The sequence below is a fragment of the Natator depressus genome, chromosome 5 (assembly GCF_965152275.1).
Source record: "Natator depressus isolate rNatDep1 chromosome 5, rNatDep2.hap1, whole genome shotgun sequence".
NCBI classification, from domain to species: domain Eukaryota; kingdom Metazoa; phylum Chordata; order Testudines; family Cheloniidae; genus Natator; species Natator depressus.
In genome coordinates this window covers 120,532,619-120,548,043 of record NC_134238.1, presented here as the reverse complement: position 1 = coordinate 120,548,043, position 15,425 = coordinate 120,532,619, and the positions used below count along the sequence as shown (strand labels likewise).

Genomic DNA, 15,425 nt, shown 5'->3' with positions numbered 1-15,425 from the left:
GGACCATCTGTATGCTTAAAGTTAAGCATTATGTAAATGTTTACAGGACTGGGACCAAAGACTGGCAGAAAACTGTGTCCCCTACTGTAATGCAAGAGGCTAAGGAAGCAATCTTAAAAAGACACTATCGTATTACTGAGCCTCAAAATGTGATTTATCAGAGAAGGAATGTCCTCTGGATTCCGAATATCCACCAGTCTGATGCCAAGAAACCTAGATTCTGATCCAGCAGCACTGACCATCTCCCACAGGCCAGATTCTGCCATCTTGACTTACGGTGAACCTTACCTTACTTCTTGAGTTGCCAATGGAGTTGTTAGGTATTACTCACCTTGGTAGGGTTGCCAACTTTCTCATGGCACAAAACTGAACACCGCTTCCCCGCCCCTTCCCGCTCCATTCCCCCTTCCCTCCGTTGCTCACTCTCCCCCACCCTCAGTCACTTTCACTGGGCTGGGGCAGGGGTGTGAGGGCGCTGGCTGGGGGTGCAGGCTCTGGGATGGGGCTGGGGATGAGGGATTTTTGGTGTGGGAGAGGGCTCCGGGCTGGGGCAGGGGGTTGGGGTGCAGTATGGGCTCTGGGTGGGGCCAGAAATGAGGGGTTCAGGGAGCAGGCTCTGAGCTAGGGCAGGGGGTTGGGATGCGGAAGGCGGTACGGGCTCCGGCTGGGGGTGTGGGCTTTGGGATGGGGCCAGGGATGAGGGCTTTGAGGTGCAGGAGAGGGCCCAGGGCTGGGGCAGGGGTTGGTGTGTGTGTGGGGGGGTGGGCTCTGGGAGGGAGTTTGGGTGCGGGAGGGAACTCCGGGCTGGTGAAGGGGGTTGGGTGCGGGAAAGGGTTCAGGGTGTGTGGTCCTGGCGGCACATACTGCAGCTCCCAGGAAGCAGCCACCAGATCCATGGAGCCCTTAGGTGCATGGGCAGCCAGGGAGGGCCGTGCGTTGCCTTCACATCCGCAGGCGCTGCCCCCACAGCTCCCATTGGTAGCGGTTCCCGGCCAATGGGAGCTGCAGAGCCACCACTCGGGTGGGGGCAGCTCACAGAGCCTTCCTGGCTGCCCATGTGCCTAAGGGCTGCAGGGACCTAGCGGCCGCTTCTGGGATCTGCGTGGAGCTAAGGCAGGCAGGGAGCAGGAGACAAACAGGAATGAAGTGATGAATCCGATGAAGTGAGCTGTAGCTCACGAAAGCTTATGCTCAAATAAATTGGTGAGTCTCTAAGGTTCCACAAGTCCTCCTTTTCTTTTTACCTAGTTTGCAGAGTTGTTGTCAGACTAAATTAATGAACATTTGTAAAATGTTTTGAGATCCTTGGATGACAGACACTGTCTTAGTGTATTATTAAGTATTATTATCATAGGTTTTCAATGTTAGAATAGAATAGAATGATTGTTTATTATTTAAAAGTAATTCATATTAACAAAGTATTAATTATTATTAAAGCACAGATAAGTTCGGGTACTTTAAAGCGTTACCCATTAACCAAGCTGCAAATGACTGATATGAAAATTTAGATAAAATGTTCCACAGAATCAGCTATATAAAGCAAAGTAAAACAGTCAGAATTGCAGAGCGGCCTTATGTTATATGGATCAGTGTATCCTGCCTCTAATACACAAGAAGCAGAACATCATGGTTACAGTATTGAATCAACCTCCCCAAAATCATCCGACTGGCCTAAAATCATGAGATTTCGAAATAAGAAGTGTTGGGTCTTTTAAATTTGCTTTCTGGTTCTGAAGCTTTGAGGGGGTCACATTTTCAAGTTTTCCTGCACCACCATGACAGCAAGGTTTTTTTTTTTAACGTAAGAAAGCTGAGATTCTCAGGATATTCACATAAAACCAGCACCTGGAGCTTCAAGAAAAGCACCTAAGCTCTTGATGAAATCCTAAGAGCTGGAAACACTATGGTTACGTTTATTTCACTGGTGAGCTGTGTATTTTTTTCAATCTTATTTTGATTGCTATATTCAGAGTGATAGAAGTCCCAAACAGTGACATAAGAAAGAAGCCAGAAGTACAATTCACCGAACAGCTCTTTTCATAAAATTAACGAGGATCAAAGCAAACTGCCATAGATACAGTAATCCATCACATAATAATAGACCGACAACAGAAAGGAAAAAGAAAAGGAGTACTTGTGGCACCTTAGAGACTAACCAATTTATTTGAGCATAAGCTTTCGTGAGCTACAGCTCACTTCATCGGATGCATACTGTGGAAAGTGTAGAAGATCTTTTTATACACACAAAGCATGAAAAAACACCTCCCCCCACCCCACTCTCCTTCTGGTAATAGCTTATCTAAAGTGATCACTCTCCTTACAATGTGTAGATAATAGTCACTTTAGATAAGCTATTACCAACAGGAGAGTGGGTTTGTGTGTGTGGGGGGGGGGGGAGAGAAAACCTGGATTTGTGCTGGAAATGGCCCAACTTGATTATCATACACATTGTAAGGAGAGTGATCACTTTAGATAAGCTATTACCAGCAGGAAAGTGGGGTGGGGGGAGGTATTTTTTCATGCGTTGTGTGTATAAAAAGATCTTCTACACTTTCCACAGTATGCATCCGATGAAGTGAGCTGTAGCTCACGAAAGCTTATGCTCAAATAAATTGGTTAGTCTCTAAGGTGCCACAAGTCCTCCTTTTCTTTTTGCGAATACAGACTAACACGGCTGTTACTCTGAAACCGAACAGAAAGGAAGTAATTGACGGAGTAAGATGTACCCAATTTACCCAGGGACTGTCTATGTAGGGATATTTATACTGGCATAGCTACTCCAGTGCAAACCCCTAGCATATGTTGTACTGATGTAAAAAGGGGCTTATCCCAGTGTAGCTCACCCAGGGAGTTTGTACCAGCGTATCTGCCTTAGGCTCTTATATGGTCCCCATTACCATGGTAGCTTAGGGGTGTGTGCGGGTGTGTGTGTTTATCCTCACTATACCTCTGTGAGGTAGGAAGGATTGTTAAGTGATATAGATGGGCCTTTGGGGCGAAATACACCAAAGCCCAAGGCAGTGGGGGAGGGACGCTCTTTTATTTGTCTGTAAAGTACCATGCACATCCGTAGTGCTGTATAAATAACTGAACGGCAATAAAAAAGAATGGGCCGTGTGCAAGGAGCTAACTTGGGGACACTACAATGTGGCTGCAGGGCCGCTCAGGGCCGAGCTTCTTAGCCACTGGATACACATAAGCATGGAGCCAGTTAATACTTCTGGAGAAGGGGAAAATCCCCAGGTGCAATCAAACTGCTTGCTTGACCCCACACCTTCCTGCCCTGCTGCAGGCCTTGTATTCTTGGGAGGGCAGTGGGAGGATCCTCCATTCTGGATGGAAAGCCATCCCCAAGAGGGCTTTGCCACACACTGGAGCAGGGAGAGGGCTGTGTGAGTATAATACAATGGCTGGCTCTGGGCTGCAGAAGGGGGCATGTTCTCAGATTTATGTGCTCCAGGTTTGATGCTAGAGATTTTGTGTTTTCAGAAAACACATACAAACACTGCCATTAAGCAGCTACCTCAGTCAAGCCAGGTGCCATCTGGGGTGGAAAAGCCTGACCAGAGGTCAGAAGGCTTGGTGCAAGAGAGAACTGGGCATCAAACTGGGGTTAAAATATACCCTCTGTAGCCTGGACCATTTAAACCCCCTTGGGCCAAACCCGCACATGCACTGGAGGTCTGTTCACTTAATTTGGTGGCGAGGGTACAGGTGACTTTCTGCCACCTTTTTGTCTCCCACCTCCAAATCCCAGGGGTATCTAGGAGCTGGTTCAACTCCCAGTATAGGTTAGAGCAGCTTCAGGGCTGTTGTAACTTGTGCCAGCTAGAATTTGCACCCTGGAGTGCATTCCTCCAACCCAAGACAGCGGGAAGACAGCATGCTCCAGCCACACTGTGTCCCCACCCCAGCACATGCCCAGAATGCCTGTTATGCTAGGGGGCCAGGAGCAGGTGGCATAGAGCCAATTATGCTGGCTTCACCCCATCTAGGGATTCCCTGGCATAAGGGAATCCTCATCTCCCATGCTGGAGCAGGTGTCTAGCCCCTTTCCACTGTAAGTGCGGCACAAGGGGATGGTGGGGAGGGAAGCTGAGGATCTGGCCAAGAATCTTCTTTTATTTTAAAGGGGATGGGATGGAGGAGGGGCTTCCTGCCCCCTTATTCCCCTTTATCCACCAGTGAGACACCAGGTGTTGGTCTCACTGACATCAAGAGAAGTTGTATCATTGGTATCAATAGAAACATGCTCGGGTCCTTAAATCCTGATTAAAGAGAATTCATTGCACCAAATTGTTCCCTGGTGCAACGACACTGACTCCAATGGTGTTACACCAGAGGCAAATGTGACCCCTTTTGTTTTAGGTCTAAATATATTATGCCTGAATTATCAGTAAATTCCATCTATTATGTTCTATGAATCAAACTGTGAGAAGGGTGGGTCTGCTTTGATTATTCTAAATTACTGAGCACCCTACGTGTATTTGGCCCTGTGCAAGACAGGAGAAAAACTCAATCCTTGCTCCATGGACATTACTAATAAACTAGTCAGATAAAAGCTGACACACGTAGTGTCAGGTTTTCAAAAGCCCATGTGCAAAAATGCACATGGACTTTTGCAAATCTGGCCTATACGATAACACGAAGAGGTCCACTCTCAAAGCAGTGCACCGGGGGCAGCGTGCAAAGGGGTTCCAAGGCTTTGCAGAAGTGGATTTTGATCAGTGTTCTCGTAGTACAGTAAATGCAAGTTGGCCTGTTTTCAGCTTCCAAAGGCTGCAGCACTAAGGATACGGCAGATCAGGCTAAGGCTGAAACCTTTATTTTGCTTTTATTGTGATGTATATTGATCACTGTAATTCCCTTTTTGAAGCTCTGCCAAACTGTACTCTACGAAAATTACAGCTAAGCATTGCAATGAATTCAGCTGGCTGGGTTTTAACCCTTACAGAGGATACTGCTTACGCATCAGACGTTCTCCGAATACTTCCAGATGGCTTTTGGGCTCACCCATAATCGATTTTAAAGGTTTCAGCACTAGTGTACGTGAATATCGAAGGTCCAGTCCCCTGGTAGCTTTTATATCTGGGGAATCCATTTGTCTCCACAAAGTCACTTCATGATTTTGCCTAAAGTACCTAAAGTAACTGACCAAAGCACAGGAATTCAGAGACGAGGCTGATATCTTTTTAAATGCGAGACAAGGTGGGTGAGGCAATATCTCCTATTGGACCACCTTCTGCTGGCGAAAGAGACAAGCTTTTGAGCTACACAGAGCTGTTTTTTTTTCTTTTAAAGGCACAGGAGTCACAACCGAAAGCCCTAACGTGAAGGTTACAAGCCACAGCTCTTTGGGCGGAGCTCTGCTGAAGTCAACGGTGACATGCCAGAGTAAGTCTGATGGAAGCGAGACGCGAATTGGGTCCTGTGAATTCACACCTGTTCCCAGGTCCATCAACAAGGCTGTGACCATCTCCTCATGGCTTGGAAGGGGCTGCTCCAGAGCTATGCAAGGTGTGCCCTCTGCCTCGGGACTGACCCCATTTACAATATTTTCAGTGCCCCATGGTCCAGAGAACCAGGGAATGAGCTCCCTTCCCAAATTCAGGATAAAATGATACAGGACGTTAGTGCCCAAGCCACAGGGCGTAAGCTGATCCCTGAGATAAGGAAACGATCCTTCCAAAAGACAGCAAAAGTGGAACACACACGAAGGGCCTTATTCTCAGTTACACTAAGGCCCCTATAACCTGCTCAGGGAGCAGAAACAGTCCCTGAAAATATCCCCTGCCCGGGGGACTGCTTGGCCAGCAGAAAGCTGGCATAAGGGCTCTATACTGGCCTTGCTCCCAGCTTGTCATGGACAGCCAGTGCGGCTGGAGAGCACTATGCTATGTCTATTCTCTCTTTCCCAGGGCCCCTAGAGATCCACGGGAAGCAGAGCATACATTACAGCCACCCCAAGACTGCTCTAATTTACATCAGGAGCTTAAGGCTACCTCCTGCTTCCCCACCAAGCCTGGAGATGGAGGAACTGAGAATCAGGACTGACACGGCTTTTCTTCCGCTGACTTATAAACGTGTCCACTTTTCCTCCACTGATGACATCTTCCCCACAAAATAGCTTGATTTCTCTCCTCTCATTGAGATCTGATTCCTACAGCCCTCTACACCTGTTTTTCCCCCTTGACTCCCTCCTCAACCTTTTTCTCCCCCAGATCTCTCGGACTCCAGTACGTCAGCTGAAAGCAGACTCTGTGGAAACTCTCGGTGGCACGGATACTTGATGGTAACTATAAATGGCATTTCTTTAAAAAAGCCACCTGCGAGTGGTAAAAAAAGCAGCTGGCAAGGCAGGGAGAAGAGAAGAGTGGGAGACGAGTGGCTGGAGAACCAGGAGCAGAAGCTCTTTATTACAGAAAAAACATGGAGCCCTGTAAGTAAAGTGACAATGCCCTGAAGGGTGTGCGGGACATCAGAAGCTCTGCTCCTGCAAGTTACGAATCCAGGTCTCCCGTAAGGCACATTTCCTTAAAGCCCACAGTGGACTCACCGTACTTGTCATGTTCAATTTCATCTGCCATAGAAAAGTGATATCATCATATGGCTCCTGAAAGTACATAGAATTCAATTATAGGGAGTCCGGCAGGATTCTGAGTGTCAGAGGAACACTGATCCTCAGTCGGTCTTTGGAGGCTTTGTGGTCCTCTAGACAACCACTACCCAAGCATAAAGCCACCAGCTTACAATTTAATTCTAAGTGTTCTGCTGAGGGATCCATGTAACATAATAATAGCTAGCTCTTATACAACACTTTTCATCCATAGATCTCTCGGTACTTTACAAAAAAGGTTACTATCATTATCCCCATTTTAACGATGGGGAAACTGAGGTACGGCGCAAACAGACTTGCCCAAGGTCACCCAACAGGCCAGGTGCAGAGCAGGGACTAGGACCCAGGCCTCCTGAGTCCAGGTTTAGTGCTTCACCCCCAAAGCCACACTCCTTTATAGAGACTTTATGTTTACGTGGTAGGTTTGTGTCTCAGATTCATCCACTAATTCCTTGGGGCCAAGGAGGTTTGCAGTACTCTGCTCTAGGGAATGGAAGCGTGGGGAGAACTAAGCTTGCATGAGTCTGGCTCTGATATCTGCTAGGAAGTGGCAGATTAATGGCCAGTTCCTACTCCTACTAGTTATTAGGAAGTTTGTCACTGACTGCAATGGAAACAGGATTGGGCTCTATACTAGGTTTCCTTGGAGCAATCAGACTCTGTCCTCAGGACTAGCGTGGGCCTCCAAATTTGGAACACAGAGCACCGAGCTCCAGGGAAGAACTGGGCAGCAGGAGGTAGCAGGCTGGGAAGCCTTGACTGGATGAGAGATGGTGGATACAAATTCAGTTTTAACTCCGTTAAGTGCTGATAGGATGATAGCAGGGCATGCATTGCTTTACAAATTTCAGAGCAGCTGAGCCAAGTAAAGGAACGGTATAAAGGCATGTGAATTACACACTGCAGCTGCCTGGGGAAGTGAGTTCAGAAGCTCTCTGGTTTATATCCTTCCTATCATAATAAACCCAACAAGTATATAAACGGTGTAAGCCTTTACTTGTTGAAATAAAGCCTTAATTTCATTATTTTGCGGCCCAGTGTTAGATGTCACTGTGTTTTAAATTAAGCTGTTGGTGGAAGCTGAGCCATGAATTTGTTAACACAAATCATGCAGTCGTAAAATTCAAGCTATTGGCAACAAATCCATATCATGTGTTGCATTTCTAAATGTCTAAACAGGAGAGATTGTTTGCCTGGTAGCAGGTCGATAGCTTAATCATATGAATTAGAAACCCTAACAGAGCGAAACACTCCACAACACACACTCCAATCACCCTGCCAGCCGGAGTCAGTAAGGTTTCAAGCCACAATACAATAAGGCTGTAGCCACTGTATATAAACAAACCAAATACTCATTGTGTTCTATTGATTTAGGGCTTCTTGGAGCTAGAGCTGTCTGAGGGCAATGTAGGGTTTAGACACCTGCCATTCTGCCTGCATGGGCAACCTTAATTCTGGGATTTGCTACCTTTTGAGTGCTTATTGTTAAGGTTGTCTGACACGGATGAGATTTTGGGGGGAAGTTTGAACTAAAATGGTTCAGGCATTTTCGAGCCCAGGTTGAGAACCACTGATCTAAATGAGTTGACGTGCCCCCTGGAAGACCTCTGTACGTACACGTACGCATACCACTGGTTGAGAACCACTGCTCTATAACCCACAATCACCAATGGGTAAAGAGCACTTGCTCTCACTGTAGGATGTACAATATCTCCATATTCAACAACACACGGTTTGATGGTTCAACCTGTGAAAGGAAATTCAGTTCCCGTCTTAAAATGTAGTTCTGTAAATTCTGCACCTGTCTGTGTCAGCAAAAGGGGACAGAAACCCAACATATGTAAACCCCAGTCAGACTTCTAGATCTTTCTCTCAGCTCAAGGCAGTCTGCAGTACATGGAACAACTGGCCCACTAGCATAAAAGCCGACCAGAGAATGCATTCACTGCAGAATCACCATAGAAAGGGAGTTAGTCCCTTGACTTGTGAAAATGAACTTGCAAACATCAACATACTAAGTAGACATGACACTTCCTGTTTCATCCTTGCTCTGGTCAGGGAGTTGTGGGCCCAGCACATGTTTAAAAGATCACAAACGGGCTCTGAAAGTGGAAGGGCCCTAATTCTGCAGCGTTGGGTGCCTTCTGCAAAATGCAGGACAGCGCCTTAATTTGCTAGTTACAAATAGGGAGTCTAGAAAGATCTGACTGTGGGCTCCTGATTTATGAGGTCATTATTCCCCTCAGCCCAATAAGCATCTGACTACCTAACCCATACCTGGGACAGCTATTTTAAACATTTCTAGCTTAAACACCAGAAAGGACACAGGGCAGGATTTTCCAAAGTGCTCAGCTTTGACTTAACTCTGCCACCATTCAGGTCAATGGGAGGAGTTTTGCCACGGGCTTCAATGGGAGCAGAGTTAGGCCAGTGCTGAGCACTTTGGAAAATCCCACCCATAGTGCATTACTCTAGTCAATTTAAATCAATCATTGTCTAATGTGAGCAAGTGCATCGGACAGATCTGAAGTAATGCATCCTTCATGCCATTCAGTAGGATGAATAGGGTTGGATGTTTTATTTCATAATAATAATATTGTTATGGCCTACTCAAAGCTCCTGGGTGCCTTGACAAAATTTAAAGAAATCGATTATCAAAAGGCCCCAAACTAATCATCAGAGTGGTGCAAAATATATTCCCCAGCAAGAATCTTTGTTACCTGGAGTTACGGTTGCAAATATCTAACAGTCACTTGCAGGAGAAAAGACGTTCAGGGAACAGTGCAGCTTTCACATAAGACACCAGGGTTCGACAGTGGAAATTCCAAGTTAAGGCTATATTTAAACAAAACCAACCAAACATGAGAGAACAGAGATAACTGTGGCCAGGTGAGAGAAAAGACTGAAATCCCTTCACAGCTAAAGAAAAAGGTACTTTTGGCCACCACCAACCCTGGGAATCCAGGATCCTAAAGCACTACCAAGCAGAACCTCTTGGACAAAGAGTTGACAAATCCCCTCAATATTATGGACCTTCACTCCTGCCATACTCCCTAGATGCTGCCCTCAACCTACAAGCTCATTCTCACCCTAGTCCATTTTAGCTAAGCACTGGCGAAGTGAAGACCTCAGTAAACCAGCATAGTGTAGAGACTGGTGTGACCTGCACTTTGATGGCACTGTGATCCTTGTCACACTCCCTTTGATAGCAAGTATGACAGAACAGATCTCTCAGGGAATCCACAAAAGAGAGGCCTTGTGAGGAATTAGCAACCTGTAATGGGATAAAGCCACCATACCGTACACAGACGATCAACCTAGAACAGATGCTATGTACCTCCATAAATACCAGCCTTGATAAACAATAAAGGATTGCAGTCACAAATTGTTTGCGGTTGAAATGCTATCCATCTCTAGATTAACAAATGCTTCACACATAGGTTAGGCTAGGTAGACAACTGGAATTTCAATCTTTGTCTCCCTAGTCTTGGAGGTGATGTTGACACATCCAATACGATGTAGTTGGCTTCAGTAGAGCTCTGCCAATTTATAGCAGCTGAGGATCCGTCCCCTTGTGTTCTAATTCTACAAAACACTTCCAGATAGCATCCTCCTTAAATATTGTGTAGCACATCGTACACTGACTCAACAGGTTGTACAAATGGCTGTGATAACTGCAACACTCTCAGCCAAATGCTGAGCCACAGATGCAGCAGCCACTCTGCAGTTGGTATTTTTATGTGCTTAAATGAATTCACTGGGTGGAATTTGTGCTCAGCAAGTGACAGAGCATTAACCTCATGATGCACTGTCCTCACTGGCTCTCTGTTTACATGCAGGACACAGGTCAAGGATCTTAAATGTTCTCCAGGACTTTACACTGTATTATTGTACCTAGCTTGTCTTTTAACTTATTAACTCCACGTCCCATCATTTGCTCCTACACTGCATCTGTCACTCAGAGTATCCAATTGATCTTGGTGAATTCATGGTTGGCTTTACTCTGTGCTTTGTCCAGTCACACTCAATATATGTTAAATTTATTTGGGCATAAGCTTTCGTGGGCTAGAATCCACTTCATCGGATGCACGGAGTGGAAAATACAGTACTAGGTCTGTTTCAGAGTAACAGCCGTGTTAGTCTGTACTAGGTATAAATACATGAAAAGATGTGAGTTGCCTTACCAAGTGTGAGGTCAGTCTAAGGAGAAATTCAACTGACAGCAGGATACCAAGGGAGGAAAAATAACTTTTGAAGAACTTTCCTACCTTGGTATCCTGCTGTCAGTTGAACTGTCTCCTTAGACTGACCTCACACTTGGTAAGGCAACTCACATCTTTTCATGTATTGATACCTGGTACTGTATTTTCCACTCCATGCATCCGATGAAGTGGGTTCTAGCCCACGAAAGCTTATGTCCAAATAAATTTGTAGTCTCTAAGGTGCCACAAAGACTCCTTCTTGTTTTTGCTCATACAGACTAACATGGCTACCACTCTGAAACCTGTCAATATATGTTAGAACTTAATTTTAATTCTGTCTTTTAAACATACTTGTTTACTTATGTGCTGCCATTTGCAGTAATCTGTGCTGATGACTGAAATTTCTCTCTCCTGATACTGAGAGCACAGTATTGAGAATTATGTCAAAGGCACTAAATAGCAAAGCTTTTGACAATTATTCTGAAGGTATTTTTGTTTTTACTTTTTGTACTATCTTCTGTATCGTTTTCTACCATTTCTTTACTTTCATCTTTAGAACTTTCATACATCCAAAGAACAAACAAAATGTGATGGTGGCACAAATATAGAGAATATAACCATGTGACATTACTATGAGACCCCGCTGAATTTAAAGGGAGTGGAAGTGTACCTTGTAGAATAGGACCGTTGCTCAGCAATGGCCATGTTTTCCCAACCACCTTGCTCAAATGCATAGAAAAAAGTTTCCATATATGCCCACTCCACCCACAAATACGGGATTTGGGTCGACAATCCCAGTTTGAATGTGCAAATGTGGACTGGGAATGGGAGATGCAATATCTGCACACACACTGTTTGCAGGCATGACTCAGAAGGTCAGCTTGGGCCTGAAATAAGATTGTTAATAATTGATATTTTGAACCCAAGTACAACCTCTGTGAGCTACAGCCCCAAAAGGAACTAATTTTGAACTTTGTTTCAGCCACTACAGCATTTTATTAGCGAAAACAGATGTAGCGGGAAGAGTTTAATTTCAGCCTTTTCTGAAAACACACTTCCCTGGGAGAAGTTCATTCCTGGTGTAGAACATTCTGCACCACTTCAGCACAGTGCGTACATACATGACACATCTCTGGGCTGGGTCCACATACTCCAGAATTGAAGACCACCAAGGGTGGTGGCCAAGTAGTGTCTGCAGATCTGAGGTTATGCAGATTGACTGGCCCCCATATCCTTCGAACCCAATGTATAAGGGCTTCCGCTATTATTCTATGTGCTGGAATAGGAGCTTGTCTGTGCAGCAGGCCCACATCTTGTCCTTGGGTTGGTGGAGGGGGAATTATCATGTCCCCAGCACCTCTGCATAGAGCCTGAATACCCAGGCTCTGTGCTGGTGAGGTGAATTTCATGCCCAGTGAATAATTAAATTCAAAACTGGAGTCACTGGAAATTGAGACATCCAGCACAGGCCCCAGTCAGTCCCCACATTCCTGTCAAACTAAGGAGAACAGCACCAACACTTGGAAGCTTGCGTTTTATTTTAGTTCAGTTTAATTTAAAGTTCCCTGCAATGGAGCAACACTGGAAATTGAAGCGACAAGGATATTAAATGAATTCACCATGAAGGGGCCTCAGATTCTATTACTAGGTATTTGGCTAGCTCCTCAGCTGGTGTAACTCAGCAGCGACGGAGCTGGATCTTTTTACACCAGCTGATTTCAGCACAGTAGGAAAAATAATTTACTTCTGGCTCCCCAGAGTCTGAAGCCCTCCCAGGCAGAGATCACCACAGGCTCAGGGGTAGGTTCTGAGAGAACTCACGGCCTGAACTAATGGCCGGCAAAAGCAATGGGACTCTCTCATTTGAAGTAATGGGCTTTGGAAGATGAGCGTTTTGGAGGCTAAAGTCAATTGGAGTTTTTTTCTTTTATATTTGGTGGGAGAAACAGCCTAAACAGAAGCCACATGCAAACATTCTGATCGTCTGTCCCCATGTACACTTCCACCAGCTACCTAGCCTTCTGGAACAAGCAGCTATTATTTAGTTACCAGTGGCTATCACCACTCAATATCTAGCTCTTATTAGAGCTAGATGAAATTTTACATCAAAATTTGGAATTTTGATTAAAAAAGTGAAATTTTGGCAAAACCATTTCATGATTTTTTGAGGGGGAGGGACCCCATTTCTCAAATAGCTCCAGTTATTACATTCTGAAGGGGAAACAAGGATGCTCCTTAAAAAGTTCTTCTTCCACCATCAGGGGGAAAGAAATCTCACTTTAAAACCAGGGGGGTCAGTTCAGAAACATTTGGGGGAGGGGTGAAATTGTGTCAACACCCCTGCTTCTGATTCCCCACTGAGCCTGTGGCTGCTCAAAGGGTGTCAGTGGACCGATTCCTTCCGGAGGTTAGAGTGAGGAAGGGGCAGCAGGTCATGTGCACGTGTCTCTTACTGATGGCTGGCCTGGGTCAGGGTTGGGGCCTGGCTCGTGCCACACCCAGCTCTGGCCCTGGCCAGCAGTGTTGCTTCTTGTCCGGCCAGTGAGACAGCAGAAGCCACTCAAGACAGTCTGCTTCCCTCTCCTCATAGGGCTTAGGTGGCAGATTTGGCCCGGCTGTCCTCCTGCTATGAGGGAGGGATAGCTGGGCCCAATTTGAGTGAGTGGCATTGAGACCTAGAGCGAGGGGTTGCCATGCCACTCAAATTTGGCCCAACCAGCCCTCTGTCACAATGGAGGGGTGGCCAGGCAAATCTGCCACCCTATGCACCTGTCCAGAAATCTACCACCCTTAGCAGCTGCCCAAAAGTCTGGGAGGGCAAACCAAGGTCACCCCCAGCCTACAGCATATGCCTCCCCTGTTTATAACAAGATCCATGTTTAAAGCAATTTATGACCAGGTTAACTTCCTCTCCCTCTGGAAACAAACAGTCCTGCAGAGCTGAGACTGATTTGTGTGGAGAAGTTAATATTTTGCTCCTCTCAGACGCTTCACTGTACACAGCTGTAATTTTTTTTTCCAGATGAGAAATGGCTAGAGCGAATGCTCAGGAATAAAGCTAATTAAAATGAAGGCTACACACAGGGAGAGCGGCCTATAAGAAAACACACACAGCAAATGTTTTGCCTCGTTCGTCTGAGCTTTTTTAGCGCTGGCCCCACAGGCGAGAATATTTGATCAGTCTACTGTCACACGCTGAGAATGCTGGGACACAAAACAGCTCTGAGTGCCCAAATGGCAGCCAGCTTCCTGCTCCCTGTTAATGGCAGTTTACTGCCCATTAATGTGAACTAGAGACTAACTGAACTTCAAGGGTATTTGGTTTTTAATGAAAGCTCCCTGATCTTTTATTTTCCTACACGGTACATCTGAAGAACTGATCAGAGAAGTGCCATGCTGAGGGTCAGACGTGCCTATTCCTTGTGTCTAGGCGGGGCGTAGAGTGGGGGAAGGTGCAAGGAGTCTCTTCCACCCCGCCCCCATGCTCTCTCTCAGGAGCAATCCCTGCATAAAGATTGCTCTCTCAGTTTGCCCCTGGTGGTGCAAAGTGCCCCAGAGGCAGCAGAAGAGGAGGTAGGACCATGCCCCTTCTGCATCAGTGAGTGCAGAAGACCAGGCTCAGCCAGGGGAGCAGCTTCACAAGGAGAGCTCAAGGAGGAAATGAAGCACAGTCCTCCCAACCAGGATGTTGTCTAACTAGAACAACTCAGCCCGTCACCACCAGCACATCACCCTTTCGTTTCCAAGCAAAACTGTAAAGAACTGCGAGGGGGAGGGGGAAACCCCCACTAATGTTTCATGCCTCATTTCCTTTGGGCTAGATTATGACTTTAGGCAAAGCCCTGAGCAGGGAGTGGTGCGTCTCCTCTGAGTCTCAGTTCCTGCTCTTGTTCCGTGGGACATAGGATTTACTGCTGGCTTATAACAGCAATAAACTAATATTCCCCCACCTCTGTGCTGGTTCAGCTACTCTGACCAGTGAGTAGGGGTCGTGGAGCCAAGGCTGTGCCCATTCCCTGTCTCTAGCTGCCCACTTCCCACATACTTGGTCCAGGGAGGGAGGAAGTGGGCAAGTAGCCCTGCTAACTTTGTACATGCCCAGTCCCAAGATCGTGGTAGGCCATGCAAGGAGTCCAAGAGGTGGGGCGAGGGGGGGCTGAAAGGGGTTCTCACTCCCCCAGGTGGGATAACCTAGCCCTCAGTCAGTTTGCCATGCTTTACAGTGCAAGCGACTGTGTTATTCTTCCCACTCTGAAACAACTATAGGATGATTCCCAGTGACAGCTGCTAAGTTAACTTTTCCATTAAGCGAAATTCATGAACTAAACATAGCTGCTGGTAAATGCCACCAGAAGAAGCCTCCAAAGTGTTTGGAAGTTGCATTTTTTTCACCAGTTCCTTAGCAATTAACTTAATAAAGTCTCTAATGAAAAATGAGAGGAATATTATGTCCGGGGTCTCTATGTTTGGTTTGTTTGTTGGTTCAGCTCAGCTGATTATTACATATTGGCGCTTCTCAGGTTAATTTATATTTGGAGAAAAAAAGGGTGAAGAGATAGGCTGCTGAGTAAAAAATTGTAAGTAATTGTAATTTGTAATATCAATGA

At 46.0% G+C, this 15,425-nt stretch overlaps 1 protein-coding gene across 5 annotated transcripts in view; it reads right to left on the bottom strand.

Annotated features, from left to right (window-relative positions):
- The window catches only part of PLPPR1 (phospholipid phosphatase related 1), a 174,987-nt gene that overhangs the window by 10,212 nt on the left and 149,350 nt on the right, over positions 1–15,425 (bottom strand). The window lies entirely within an intron of this gene.